Here is a 13348-nt window from a genome sequence, read left to right as displayed (position 1 = left end):
TCTGTGATTATTAATCTGTGACCCCCAACACACTTGACCCCTGTGTATGTGCTAATGGTCATTTATCAAGTTCATAGTAAACAGTTCTGCTCTCTGGGAGGACTGCAATTTACTCATGCACATATGCTAATCTTTGTGACTAGGACAACAGGATATTTGCCAACTGTCTTTGTCCTTCTTTGTCATCATCCATCGTAGGACATTTCAAGATATTAATTGCTTTGTGTCACAGTGGCGATGTATGAGTTTATATCTGAGGACATGCTGCTTTCACTGTGCAGCTGAGTTAGAGTATTCAAAAGCAGATTACCAATCCTCTGATTTGAAATGCATTTTGCCCCTGCTACATATTTTGGACAATTTTGTCATTTCTGATGCGGTTTCATTGCTCAATTTTTCTTTTTTGTGCATGGTCGTCTACATTTAACAAATGTAGATTAGGTAGAGTGGGGGAAAACACCCCCTTAAGTACTGTGTACTTCTTTTTTTTTTTTAAGTAAAATGTGTCCAGAATAGTTATTATAGTTTTAGTGACAATGACATTAATTATAAACCAAACATGAAAAATGTCTGGAGTTTTCATGTTATTAGATTTTTAACAAAAATTACATTTGTACCAAGGGGGCGTTTTGCTCCACAGGTGGGGTAAAATGCCCAGAGTCTTACAAAGCAATTTGCTTTATACTTTTACAGCGAAATCATAGTACAGGCAGTTTTAGCTTAAAATAAAAAAATTATATATAATCAGTAATTATAAATTAAAAAAAATATAATAGCCTATTTGAAAAATATTGTTAGTTGATGTTAACTGGCTAGCTAACTAGCTACCTCATTTTTCAATATAAAGTCCAAATATTTTTATTCAACCACCTAATTAGAACACATTAGATGGAAAAACAAAATATTTGATGTTCAGAACAGAGTAACTACATTAATTGAGCCATGCCCCCTGGGTTTGAAAAATAAATAGTATAATTATATTTTTCTTAAATAACATAATCCCTATCTACAGGCTTTACTATTCTCATATCATATATTACTGTGATGTTCTATGAAACAACAAGCTTTAAAATACTTTTCTTAGTGTGCAAAGACCATAAGCAGTGTTGGGGTAATGCATTACAATTACTTTTTTATGGAGTAACGCAATATTGTAATGCATTACTTTTAAAAGTAACTTTCCCCAACACTGACCATAAGTGATATCATTTTCAGCAGTGAGTCTGAAATTCTCATCCAAAATTCTCGTTCACACATTAAAAAATAAATACGACCTCACGTTGGGTCAATCATGTTTACACACTGCCTCCGAAACTTTCCTCCATAATAAAAAAATTTGGATCAGGTTTGATTTTCTGCATTTATTCATCCGTAGCAAGCATTTTGATGGGAAAGGATGACGACTACTGAAACAAACAAACAAAAAAAAACAACTGCATACGACAAATTTGGACTCAGTGTGCAAGGACCTTTACTGTGAAATCCGTTTTCTCTCAGGTACATCACCAGCTTCATGGTGAATACTTCTACATCACTCTTGTTATCGTAGTTCATACAAAAATGTATCTCTATCTAGTGGCTATTTTAGGAATAACAGTAGGGAGGGGTTTTACCCCACTCTACCCTATGATGTAGATGTACTACACTCTTAAAAATAAAGGTGCTTCATGATGCCATAGAAGAACCTTTTTGTCTAAATGGTTGAGAAGGGTATAACTGCAGCCTGGAGATCTCCAAATGGGGGCGGGAACTCCAAAACGGGGTGGAAGCTCCAAAATAGGGCGTGGCTTCCTCCCATTGACAGACAGGCACATGACACGCATGCACACTTTTTCCCCCAATCCACTTCAGTGCAAACTCCACTCCACAGCTGATTCTAAAGATTTTATTGGTTGTGTCAATTAAAGTGTTGATTTCCTACACTATGCTACAAAAAAATGCTAACCCCTAAACCTACCCTACACCTGACCCTAACCTTAACCAGTTAAATTGACTGCACAGCGGGATTGGCGCTGAATAATGTGGTAAAGAAAGTTGCAAAGTTGCGATATGAGATCGTTCCGTAACTCCCCAACCGGACCTCACCGGACAATGGCACCTTTTTAGTTACACCCAGCATCACTACCCCCTCCTACCCTATGAATTTCGAGCCACGGGACGCCCCCGCTGCTTAGAACAAAGCGATAGAGTGAAATAATAATAAGTAAAATCTTTCCCCTGCGCTGAGCTGGGACGGCTAGCGTGAGAGCTCGTGGGTGATTCCTGTTTATATCATTAAGTGTCACGGTGCGTGCGGGGAGATGAAGCGAGGACTCAATCGCTGGAGAAATGGTACTTTATTTTGGTAAAAAAATGAAACAAAAACAAACTCAAACCACCCCGAGGCGTCACTACCCAATATTTATTTATATAGCATATTTTATTTTAGACGAACTAGAAACAATGTTTAATTTATACAATTTTATTTTGAAATGTAAGTCAATAACAATTGGCTGGAGCCAGAGCCAATGGTGAAAGTCTTTGCGAGAGGAGACCCCGCCCCATTTTGGAGGTTCTGCCCACTTTTGGAGTTCACGCCCCATTTTGGAGATCTCCGGTCTGCAGTTATATCTACTTGAAATGGTTCCATAAAGAATCTTTAATATCTGAAGGACCTTTCTGTTTCACAAAATGTTCTTTGTGGTGAAAAAAGGTTCTTCAGATTACAAAAAGGTAAGAGATGGTTCTTTAAATAACCTTTGACTGAATGGTTCTTTGTGGAACCAAAAATGGTTCTTCTATGGAATCGCTGTGAAGAACCTTTTGAAGCACCTTTATTTTTAAGAGTGTATGTAACAGTACAAAACTGAAGGAACAATAGTGTTCAATAATTGTGGCTTCACCATTTCTACATTTTAGTAGAAATCGCAATAATTAAATTTTTAAAAAAGTAGCATCTTATTGTGGTATTTTGTTGAGTTGTAGCTAAACAAAAGCGCTTCATGAGATCACTATGCATTTTTTAGTTCCAGTTAACGCTATGGTAAACTAGTAGGCTAAGCTGTTAGCTTGCTAAGTGAGAGCCAACTAAAATCACAAAGACAGGAGCTGTGTCTAAAATCGCATAATGTCTGAGTAGGTACTACATTTAATGAGGAACTTACCTCGTGACCATTCAAATGTAGGCTACAAAGTTATCGCTTTGAGGGTACTGCCCAGGTGACAAGCTGTTGTACCCCTAAAGGTAAATTTTTTTGCAAATTTTTTTTCTGACAGTGTACGGCATTAGAACGACATGTGGTTAAATAAATGATGACAGAATTGTCATATCTGAACCATCTCTTTGAAGCAAGGGCTTACACAACCCCCTGCCAGACTCTTTACTCCCTTACAGTTCCTTTTATGTGCATTTTATTTTGTCAAATAAAAGCTTGTTAAAGTCACGTCTCCGCAATCCTGCTGTGCCTGTCTTCCATCCCCACCATATCGTGTAAATGCTCCAACAATTAATGCTGCATTTTGTTGCCTGTGCAGGATTTGGCTGAAATACTCTAACGATTTCTTGTCACAACTGGGCAAATTTTTCAACAACAGCAGAAAAAAAAAACCTAGAGAAATGCTTTTGCCAGCATAAATGAGATTTGCTTGGAACAGAAGTTTCTGAATAGGAACAAATGCGTTGTGTCCCTAGAAGCATCACATCATGTGCCGTACTTTGTGTTGTATGTAGCATGAGGGAATAGGTTCTTGAAATCGAAACTCTAGTGCTGATCTTTATGGAGTCAGCAATCTTTAAGTCTCATAAAAACAAGACCTTACCTTATAGCTGCCAAATTAAATGGTGTCAAGCATTTCAGAATAGCACTTTACCTCTAAAGGCCCATTTTGACACTTTTAAATTGATCTTGCCCTTGCCTAATGGCAACAGCATTTTTAGTGTATACTGCAACAGAGAATTTAAGTGTTTTGTCACTCAACAGGGACCCTGTTGCCAAAGTGACTAGCAAAAACGACTTTTTCCCTTCCTAACCCCCCCCAACAAGTCTGGACTGAGTTTCACAAAGGCAAAATAGTTCACCTGCAATTTGCCGCTGTAATATTCATTAATATGCAGGGTGCGTTCAGGCTTGTTTGTCCTGATGAGTTTTAGCAGTATACTCCCCCAGCACTTGCTGAAACAGAGAAAGGACTTAACAGCTGCCGAATACAGGCGACGTGCAGTCATCCACTGTAAGATTCCAAATGTAGCACAACAGGCTCCGGGGAATTACTGCGGGTGGATGAGAACTCTCACCTCCAGCCTCTCCTCATTACCTTTTGTAATAGAAAAGGCACAGTACCAGCTAGTCCAAGATTTGCCAGCCTCTTGCCCCACCACGCGCAAATGCGCACAAGAGCTAAAGATAATGTTTACGATGAAAGCAGCATGGCTGATTTGTCAGAATTTTGACACGTGACAAGTCCAGTGATGCTAACTCGGGCGGTCCTTTTCTGCCTCTTGAGACAATAAGCTGTCACTAGCTGTTTAGGCTTCGAACAAAAACAGGCCTCGCTTTAATCTGTTATTGGGGGCTTGCCAGCTTGTGGCAAATTCATGCAACAGACAAGCAAATCATGCAAAGTGTCCATCAGATGCATTTGTTGTTCCTCATTTTCAGATCCCCGAGCCGTAAGGCCAGTGAGCTGATCACAACAAGTCATAGCTGATTAAATATCGACAACGGAACTGGCCTCTGAATACCATCTGGGGGGTTTGTGTTCAAGAGGTGAAAGAATTTAATGAATAGACAATGCAATTTGGAAACAATGTTGCTGTTGGCTAAAAGATGATCTTAAATGCTCAGGGACAAAATGGTCAGTATTTCAGCACCAAACCCTGCATCTTGAATCTTATTATAGATTGCGATTAATTTACTAAACTTATAATATGCCTTGCACAATTGCCATTTGTGCATTTTGCTGGATTTTATTTCAAAGAAACGCGTGTTTACATTTTCGGTTGAAAAAAGCAGCAGTTATTTATCAGATAGCAGTCAGTTACCTGATTAGCATATTTCATTGAGTAGCTTAAAATAGTTAAAACTGAATTTAATTTTGATATATTATTAAATACATACTAATTAATCTTGAAAGAAAATGAGCCTCACATCATTTAGGGCAGAAGTAGTTAGCATTAGTTGCTGAAAGTCATAGCTACTCTGTAAATTTTAGCCAGTCTGAGTTAGCAGAATTCACAGAAAACTGCATAGTTAGGATGGGCACAGACTGATTTTTAGCTTCAGACTATTAATCCATAAAATCATGTTTGATATTTGTAGCAGTTTTTAGAAATCATATTGTTTCATTTGTTATGCGTCTCCTAGCACAGAGCAACATGTTTCTTTATGAGTTTGTTGTCTTTGAAATAAAAGTCTGGTAGTTTAGTGTATGGTGCCCAGTTTTCTCCATATTCTCCATGAATGTTGCCCAGTAACCATTTCTAAAGCCGGCAAGTGTATAATGTCTGTTTTACAATCTGTTTAAATTTTTAAAAGTTGTGTAGTGTGTTCCAGTCTTTACTTGTGTGCAACGGCATTAGTGGGCATGGGGGTATTTTGATATATATCCCATACTCTTAAAAGTAGTTTGCTTATCCAGAAGTCTTTCTTGCGGTGACTCAAATTCTACGAAAACTCAATTCACTTTGCATTTCACATGCCCAAGGTTACTGTCCCATTTGTGGCTGTTGTTTCATAAATCAGTGGGTAATGTAATTGCCTGAGATCGAGGTATGCAGCCTATTAATTTACTGTACTCCTCTAGAGGCACTTAAGGTGGCATTACGAATGTTGGAAATGTATTATCTCAAGAAGTTGACTTGCCAGAGATCCAGTTGCAGCCGAAAGGAGATAAATAAGGAACAAATTCTCTACACATCTGAAAGATCCGAGACTAATAATGTTCTCTCCTTGCCTGAGACTACCATCAAGAATCCCCCTTTTATTGCCCTTCAAATAGTAATGTGCATGCGCATCTGGATCACATTCTAGGCAGCCCCATTAGGAGGAAAATTCTCTTTCACTTATTTGTTACACTCTATAATTTTGACATGTACTCTGCATTATGCACTGAGTGTTGGATGACACAATGAAACAACCTATCCCACCTAGAAACTATCTATCTATCCGTCCGTCCGTCCGTCCGTCCGTCCGTCCGTCCGTCTATCTATCTATCTATCTATCTATCTATCTATCTCGTCCGTCCGTCCGTCCGTCCGTCCGTCCGTCCGTCCGTCCGTCCGTCCGTCCGTCCGTCCGTCTATCTATCTATCCGTCCGTCCGTCCGTCCGTCCGTCCGTCCGTCCGTCTATCTATCTATCTATCTATCTATCTATCTATCTATCTATCTATCTATCTATCTATCTATCTATCTATCTATCTATCTATCTATCTATCTATCTATCCGTCCATCCGTCCGTCTGTCCATCCATCCATCCATCCTCCCTTCTGTCTCTCCTTCTGTATCATTTTTACAAGGTTGATACTTTTGGCAGCCAAAAAGGCTTTCAAGCAAGTCCTTGTCAAGCCATCATTCAAATATTTATTTTCTTGTAAAATAAAAAAAAAATTAACCTTACTTCCTTTTAACCTTACTTAATTTTACTTCTTTAAATTAAATTCTGCCTTCTATTTGGTACCTCAATGTAAATTCACGAATTTAATTTTAATTTAAAAGGCATTCTCAAATCAGCATCTGACTTTTTCTTCAGAATTAGATTGTATTAAGGAAAGCACTCATGCGGATTTTAGTTTTTTGAGAGTTTTTTAAGAAAACTTAGCCTAATAAATGTTACAACGCATAAATCTTGTGCGCTATTGAGGCTTTGAGAATAGCGCTTTCCTTATTAACTTGCGATGTCAGAGGTTAGCAATCGCTATGTTTGAAAACAGCAGTGTCTTTATTTGTAGACCAGCTTGTAGGCATTCAATACACAGTGGAAGACACTTGACATTGGCCTGGTCACACTTACTTGTGTCTTTTCTTACATCTTCTGAAGAAAAGATGTGGTCATGCATGAGTGAAGTTCTGCACTGGGTACATGGTTCTCGTCAGAGTACTTTCAATTACACTGACTGTAATGTGGAGACCCTAGTGACCTACACGGAATCCTCTGTGATTTGGTATGGAAGTGTAATGAGAGACACTGAGAGAAGACCTTGATGGAGTACTCTGCTGATCACCCAGCAAGGAGTAAATGGGAATTTCTTATTCCAGGAGGAGATCATCAGAAAATCGGTGATTTGGAACTGCAGGCAGCTGATGAAATTACATAATCACGCTAAGTTTTTCCGTGGGAGATTCGGCTGTAACTTCTGCTGGAACTAAAGAACAAGAACACACAGTCACGTCTTTGAGCTATTTCACTTCCGTCATCTTTCGGGAGAAGGCCAAAGTTTCATTGCCTGTGGCAAAGACATTCCGGCAGTTGCACATGCCACAGTTGCCCCAGGCAATGACGGACATGATCTCAGAAAGCAAAACAGTCCCTGGGAGAGAGAGTACAAAGAGTCAAGAGCATTTAAATTTTCCTTGCTGTTCTCAGCTGCACGGATAACTGACTTCTGGGTTAAATACAGCAGTTTCCATTATAATTACTCGCTAGCTCAGTTCTTCTGAAGCACTTTAACAGGACAAAGGCGCCTCACCTGTGAGGTTCGTGTCTTGCTCAGTAGACTTAACTTTTACTGTATTGAATAATGAAGTGAGGGGATAAGTGACTGCCGTTTCCCAGTTCTCCATGGCAGAGCACTTCTCTTTCCATTCCTGTAATGCGACTGGCAGCAAGATATCAATGGTCAAAAGCCCTGTGGCTCCAGACACCACTTAGATATTCATCAAAGGCTTTGAGTGCGAGCAAGATGAAATACACTAATTTGAGCTGTTCGTCTGTTTGAAATGAAAACAAAAAGGCCTCTCAGAGCATACTGACACAAGATGACCCTCGCTGTTATAACTGTTGAGATATTATTCAGCTGAGGGATGTCTTTGGGAAAACGAAAGTAGAGGAGCTCTTTGAGATTCTGATTAAAAAATCCTCTGCTTTTACGCAGTCCGTGCAAACATATTGTGCTGATTTTCTGTTATTAAAAAGATGACAAAGAGTGTATGATTCTTAAAACTTTATAATCAACACAAAATAAGATAAAATATATACTATTCATATAGTATATAAATATATATATAAGATGGCCAAAAGTAGTGACAGGTAAAAACACTTTAATCATTTCATTTGAAAAGCTTACTGATGAATTTTCAGAAAATCATCCTTTTTCAAAGTACCAGTGTATTGACCATAGACACTGTCATAGCTGTCTCTTAAAATTTTTTTCAGCTGCTTACACACATTTTCAAAAATTCGCCTCTTTTTTTTTACTTTACATACAAATCCAAGAATTGCACACCTCAAAAGCAAACATTTGCAAACATCTTTGCCATAATATTCCAGTGCCCCTTCAGGAACTCGAGCTGCGTCGAGTCGCTTTGGGAACGCCCTTGCGTGACCGCGTTCTGAAGCACGTGTCAAATCCGTCCAATGGAGCAGCGAGACGTCACGAGCAGGGTGACGTAAGCACCAGAAAGCATAAAGGCACATCCGGCCGGGCGCAAACCAGCTTCTGCTCTTCAGTAGCGCTCTGTGTATGTGTCTGTCTATTTACTGTTGTCTGTCCGCACAAGCACTCATATATATATATATATAAAACAGTGAGAAGTCAATGGCGAGTGAACGGCATTACAAACGCTGTGTTTCTCCCTGCCCACGATATCTGGCGGCAGGGGATACACACGATGTGTGTGTCGTTTGTTTAGGAGCAGAGCATGCACGGTCAGCTTTCCAGCAGCTGATTGTCATCACTTGCTTTTATGCTTTCTGGTGCTTACGTCACCCTGCTCGTGACGTCTCGCTGCTCCATTGGACGGATTTGACACGTGCTTCAGAACGCGGTCACGCAAGGGCGTTCCCAAAGCGACTCGACGCAGCGTCTCGTTCCCTCGGGGAACCATGGTTACATACGTAACCTAGAGACGTTTTTCTCAGTCGGTTTGGTGCATTTCTCGAATCATCCTTAATATTTGCAAATAAGTATGTGCATTTCTCAAAACAATTCGTACAAACAGCACCACACAATGGATTACCTGCAAAAGCCTGTAAATTACTCAACATTTTTAGTTTGTCTCTCAAAAGTAAGTATTTATGTCAATGAACATATCAGTGCCATCAGAATGAAAAGTCCTTGTGTCATTGTTCACAAACAAGATAGTCAAAATGCTTAGTTATGTTGTCAATATAACAGTGCAATATGTTAGTATTACCTGATGTAAACTATGGCAACAGTTTGGATGACAGTTACTGCATTGAAATGCAGAAGGCTGCACTTCTTATGTATGCCATATATCCATTTCAAAAGTACAAATTTACACATTACTGTATGTGGGATATTGATTGAAAGACTGGATATGATTCACAATTACACTTTACTAGTGGTCTGACAAAAAAACAAAAAACATTACTACGTCATTGTGATGTAAAAATGGCGAAAATACAAAATAAGAACGGCAAACACAGGAAACACCCCTTAGGCAGAATGTTGCACTGTATGAGGAATTGCAGTGCAGTCTGTCTACACCTCCTGACGTGCCAGTCTGTCGGCCCACAGATTTTCATTTACATCACAACGAATATCTTCCCTTGCAATGCAATGTGGAATTGGAATCATGTGAACCATCTCACAACTTCATATATGTGGATGAGGCTGGCCAAAAAGCAGAAGGCGTGGTTGAAATGTCATCGGCCACAGAGCAACTGTTGATTTACCAGGCCAATGGGGAGCAAATATCCACAGAATTTGTAACTCTTGTGTTGTCCTCTGTCTATACATACTTTCCAATTGAAGGTTCATGAGATGCACCTTTGAGCTGTTTCAGAGAGCTGGTTTATTATTAGCTGATTTACATTCTATTCATTAGTGGAAGTCAAGATTCACCTGCACAATTCATGGCAAATTTGCAAAAAGTCTAACAGAAATGTGTAGAAAATATGCTTCACAGTTTATGACAACTAGATCAACCATTTTGCATTTAATAACTTACGATGAACTAATGCTTAGATGTTTTGGGGGGTAAGACTATTGCACAGAGAACTATTTAATAAATTTTGAGCAACATGACATTAGCAACTGATAATGTAGGAAACTGCAGACAAATGTACATAATCAATTGTATGAATGTACCAAAGCAATCGCAACTTGTTCAAAAGAATGATAAATTGCTTTTATGATGTGCACAATTGACTAGATGATACGGAGGTTGAAGTTTTGAGAATTTAATTTCTGATCTGAGAAATGCACCAAAGCGACTGAGAAAAACTGTAATTCCTGTTAGATTTTTGTGTGTTACATAGAGAATTGTCTGTTGTGTTTTGCAAAAAGTGTTTTATGAAATTGAAAACTGAGAATTAGTGTATGGTTTTGCAGATTTGGTGTGTGATTCTGGTGTTTGAGTTTCAGGTTTTGTGTGAATATTCTGAAACTCAGACTCAGAAATTGTGTGACAAGTAAAGATTTTGTAAGCAGTTGAAAAAAAAAATCTGTAAATATACAGTGTTCAAAACCTATGGTTTTCAGTATTGGCAATAATAAGACATTTTTCTTGACCACCAAAACAGCATTTTAGAATGATTTCTGAAAGATCATGTGACTGATCACTGGAGTAATGGCTAATGAAAATTCAGATTTTCCATCACAGGAATCAATTACATTTTAAAATACATTAAAAACAAACAAACAAACAAACAAACAAACAAACAAAAACAGTTAATGTAATAATATTTTACACTAGTAGTGTTCTAACTACATTTAATCAAATAAATGCAGCCTTGGTGAGAATAAGAGTTCTTTTGAAAACATCACAAACTGTTTTGAACATAATGTATTGATAATTTAAATAGATAATTAGAGGAAAATTCAAGTTTCATTTTAACACACTAAACGGAGCACAATGACATAATTTAATGGCACAAAAATGACTCTGATGTCATGCATTGGGCATTTTTGCCTTCCTTATATAACTATAAGTCCTAATGCTATTACAGGCTAGTAGCTCAGCTGTTTTCAAAATAGTGTAGTTTTACAGTAACAAGATAGATTTTCCAAAAAGTAATGGTGTAATGTAAATGGCATGACTGTCAGAGTTATGATTGGTTTAGTTCTCATTTCATTCTTGCGTTTATGTTTCTTGTATTTCCTTTCTGTCTAGCTCTTTAGTTGTTACTATGGCTAAATGATTTACACCTTGTTACGTTTCTCATTTAGCCCTATTGTATTTTTATATTAGTATTATGCTTTTGTGAATCTCCTTCATATTTTGGTTTTATTATTAAAGAGTGTTAATATAATTCTGTTATGTGTGTTTGACTACCACACCAATAAATTTCAGTGACAAAACACAAAATTTTATCTTCGTCAGCAAGTTGAAGCAATATTCAAACAGCTTCTCTTATATTTAACATTGTAAAGTCAAAGTGAATTTTCTTTCATTCATTTTCCTGAAATGGTTTAAAAAGGAACATTTTGAAATTCACCAATTTAAATTGGGTTTTGGTCCAATTAGAAATTTAACAGTGATATAAATAACAGGTAAATAACTGTAGAAAAGATTTCAGTGGGAAGCCTTTTATATAATCTATACATTGCATCACAGGAAAGCATCTGACCTAGTAAAGGCTTATAGATAATGCTGTATGAGTTCTCCACTACATCAGTGGTCACCAAAGAACCATTTTAAGGGTTAAACTCACAGAGCATGAAAGTGTCCCAATACAGTGGACTCAGAGTGAACTTTATTGACAGCCACAGCGTGCAGGAGGCCATAAAGATGATTTCAGGTTGGGATGGTGACCTCTGCACACTACAGCATGAATACACAAGGTGATGGGAGGGAGGCTGGGGGTCTCACTCAATCACCTTCTAATGGCAGCTTTGTAGCCCCTGCTTAGAGAGATAAACAGAGAAACAGCTCATGACAGCCTTGAGATTTGAGGGTAGCCAGGAATAAATCGAGAACACTGTTTATGGGCTCATTATCAGAATACTTCTACAGATTAGGATGACAAACACAATGTCCTGAGTTTGAACCTTCCTAATGTGTTTACAAAAGTTGGACCTGGCACTGGCAAACAGAAATATTTTTTTCATTTATCTTATTTCAATAAATATTATAGAAAATAAAATATGCACACCAAATGATTTTTTGTTGTTGTTGATCAATTTTGTTGCTGATTTCATTAAAAATAAGAATAACATGTACCACACTATTTAATCAGATAACTTTTTAAAGTAATGAGTGAAGTTACATGTTATTTGGTAAATGTACACCATAACATTAATGCAACATACCAAAACATCCCCATATCATCAGTTCTGTCACAACAACTCTCGGAGTAAACTACATGCATGGTAATACACATAGCAATGTTAATGTGTTTGGCTGCAGCAGAGCAAGTATCGAGACTTGTTACTGCCAATACGTCCATAGACATGCTGCTGTGAGCAAGTAAGAAATACTGCTGCTGCACATATAACATATATAAAATAACCCCCCAACAAGGTAGGAGACAAAGAAATGGACAATAAAAGTCAATATACAGTGGTGTGAAAAAGTCTTTGCCCCCTTCCTGGTTTTTTTTTTTTTGCATATTTGTCACACTTAAAAGATTCAGATCATAAAAAACAAATTTTAATATTACACAAAGATAATGCAAGTAAATGCAAAATGCAGTTTTTAAATGATGATTTATTTTATTAAGGGAAAAAAGCTGTCCAAACCTGCCTGGCCCTACGTGAAAAAGTAATTGCCCCCTAAATCTAATAACTGGTTGTGCCACGCTTTGCAGCAACAATTGCAATCAAGTGTTTGCGATAACTGGCAATGAGTCTTTCACATCGCTGTGGAGGAATTTTGGCCCACTCTTCTTTGCAGAATTGTTTTAATTCAGCCACATTGGAGGGTTTTTGAGCATGAATGGACTGTTTAAGCATCTCAATCGGATTTAAGTCCGGACTTTGACTTGGCCACTCCAAAACCTTAATTTAGTTTTTCTCGAGCCATTCAGAGGTGGACTTGCTGGTGTGTTTGGGATCATTGTCCTGCTACATAACCCAACTACATAACAGTTGAAGTCACAAACTGATTCTCGGACATTCTCCTTCAGGATTTTCTGATAGAGTGCAGAATTCATGATTCCATCAATTATGGCAAGTCGTCCAGGTCCTAAAGCTGCAAAGCAGCCCCAGACCATCACACTACCACCACCATGTTTGACTCTTGGTATGAT

Source organism: Sinocyclocheilus grahami, unplaced genomic scaffold (assembly GCF_001515645.1).
Source record: "Sinocyclocheilus grahami isolate Dianchi unplaced genomic scaffold, SAMN03320097.WGS_v1.1 scaffold788.1, whole genome shotgun sequence".
NCBI lineage: Eukaryota > Metazoa > Chordata > Actinopteri > Cypriniformes > Cyprinidae > Sinocyclocheilus > Sinocyclocheilus grahami.
Note: the sequence above shows the minus strand (reverse complement) of the source record.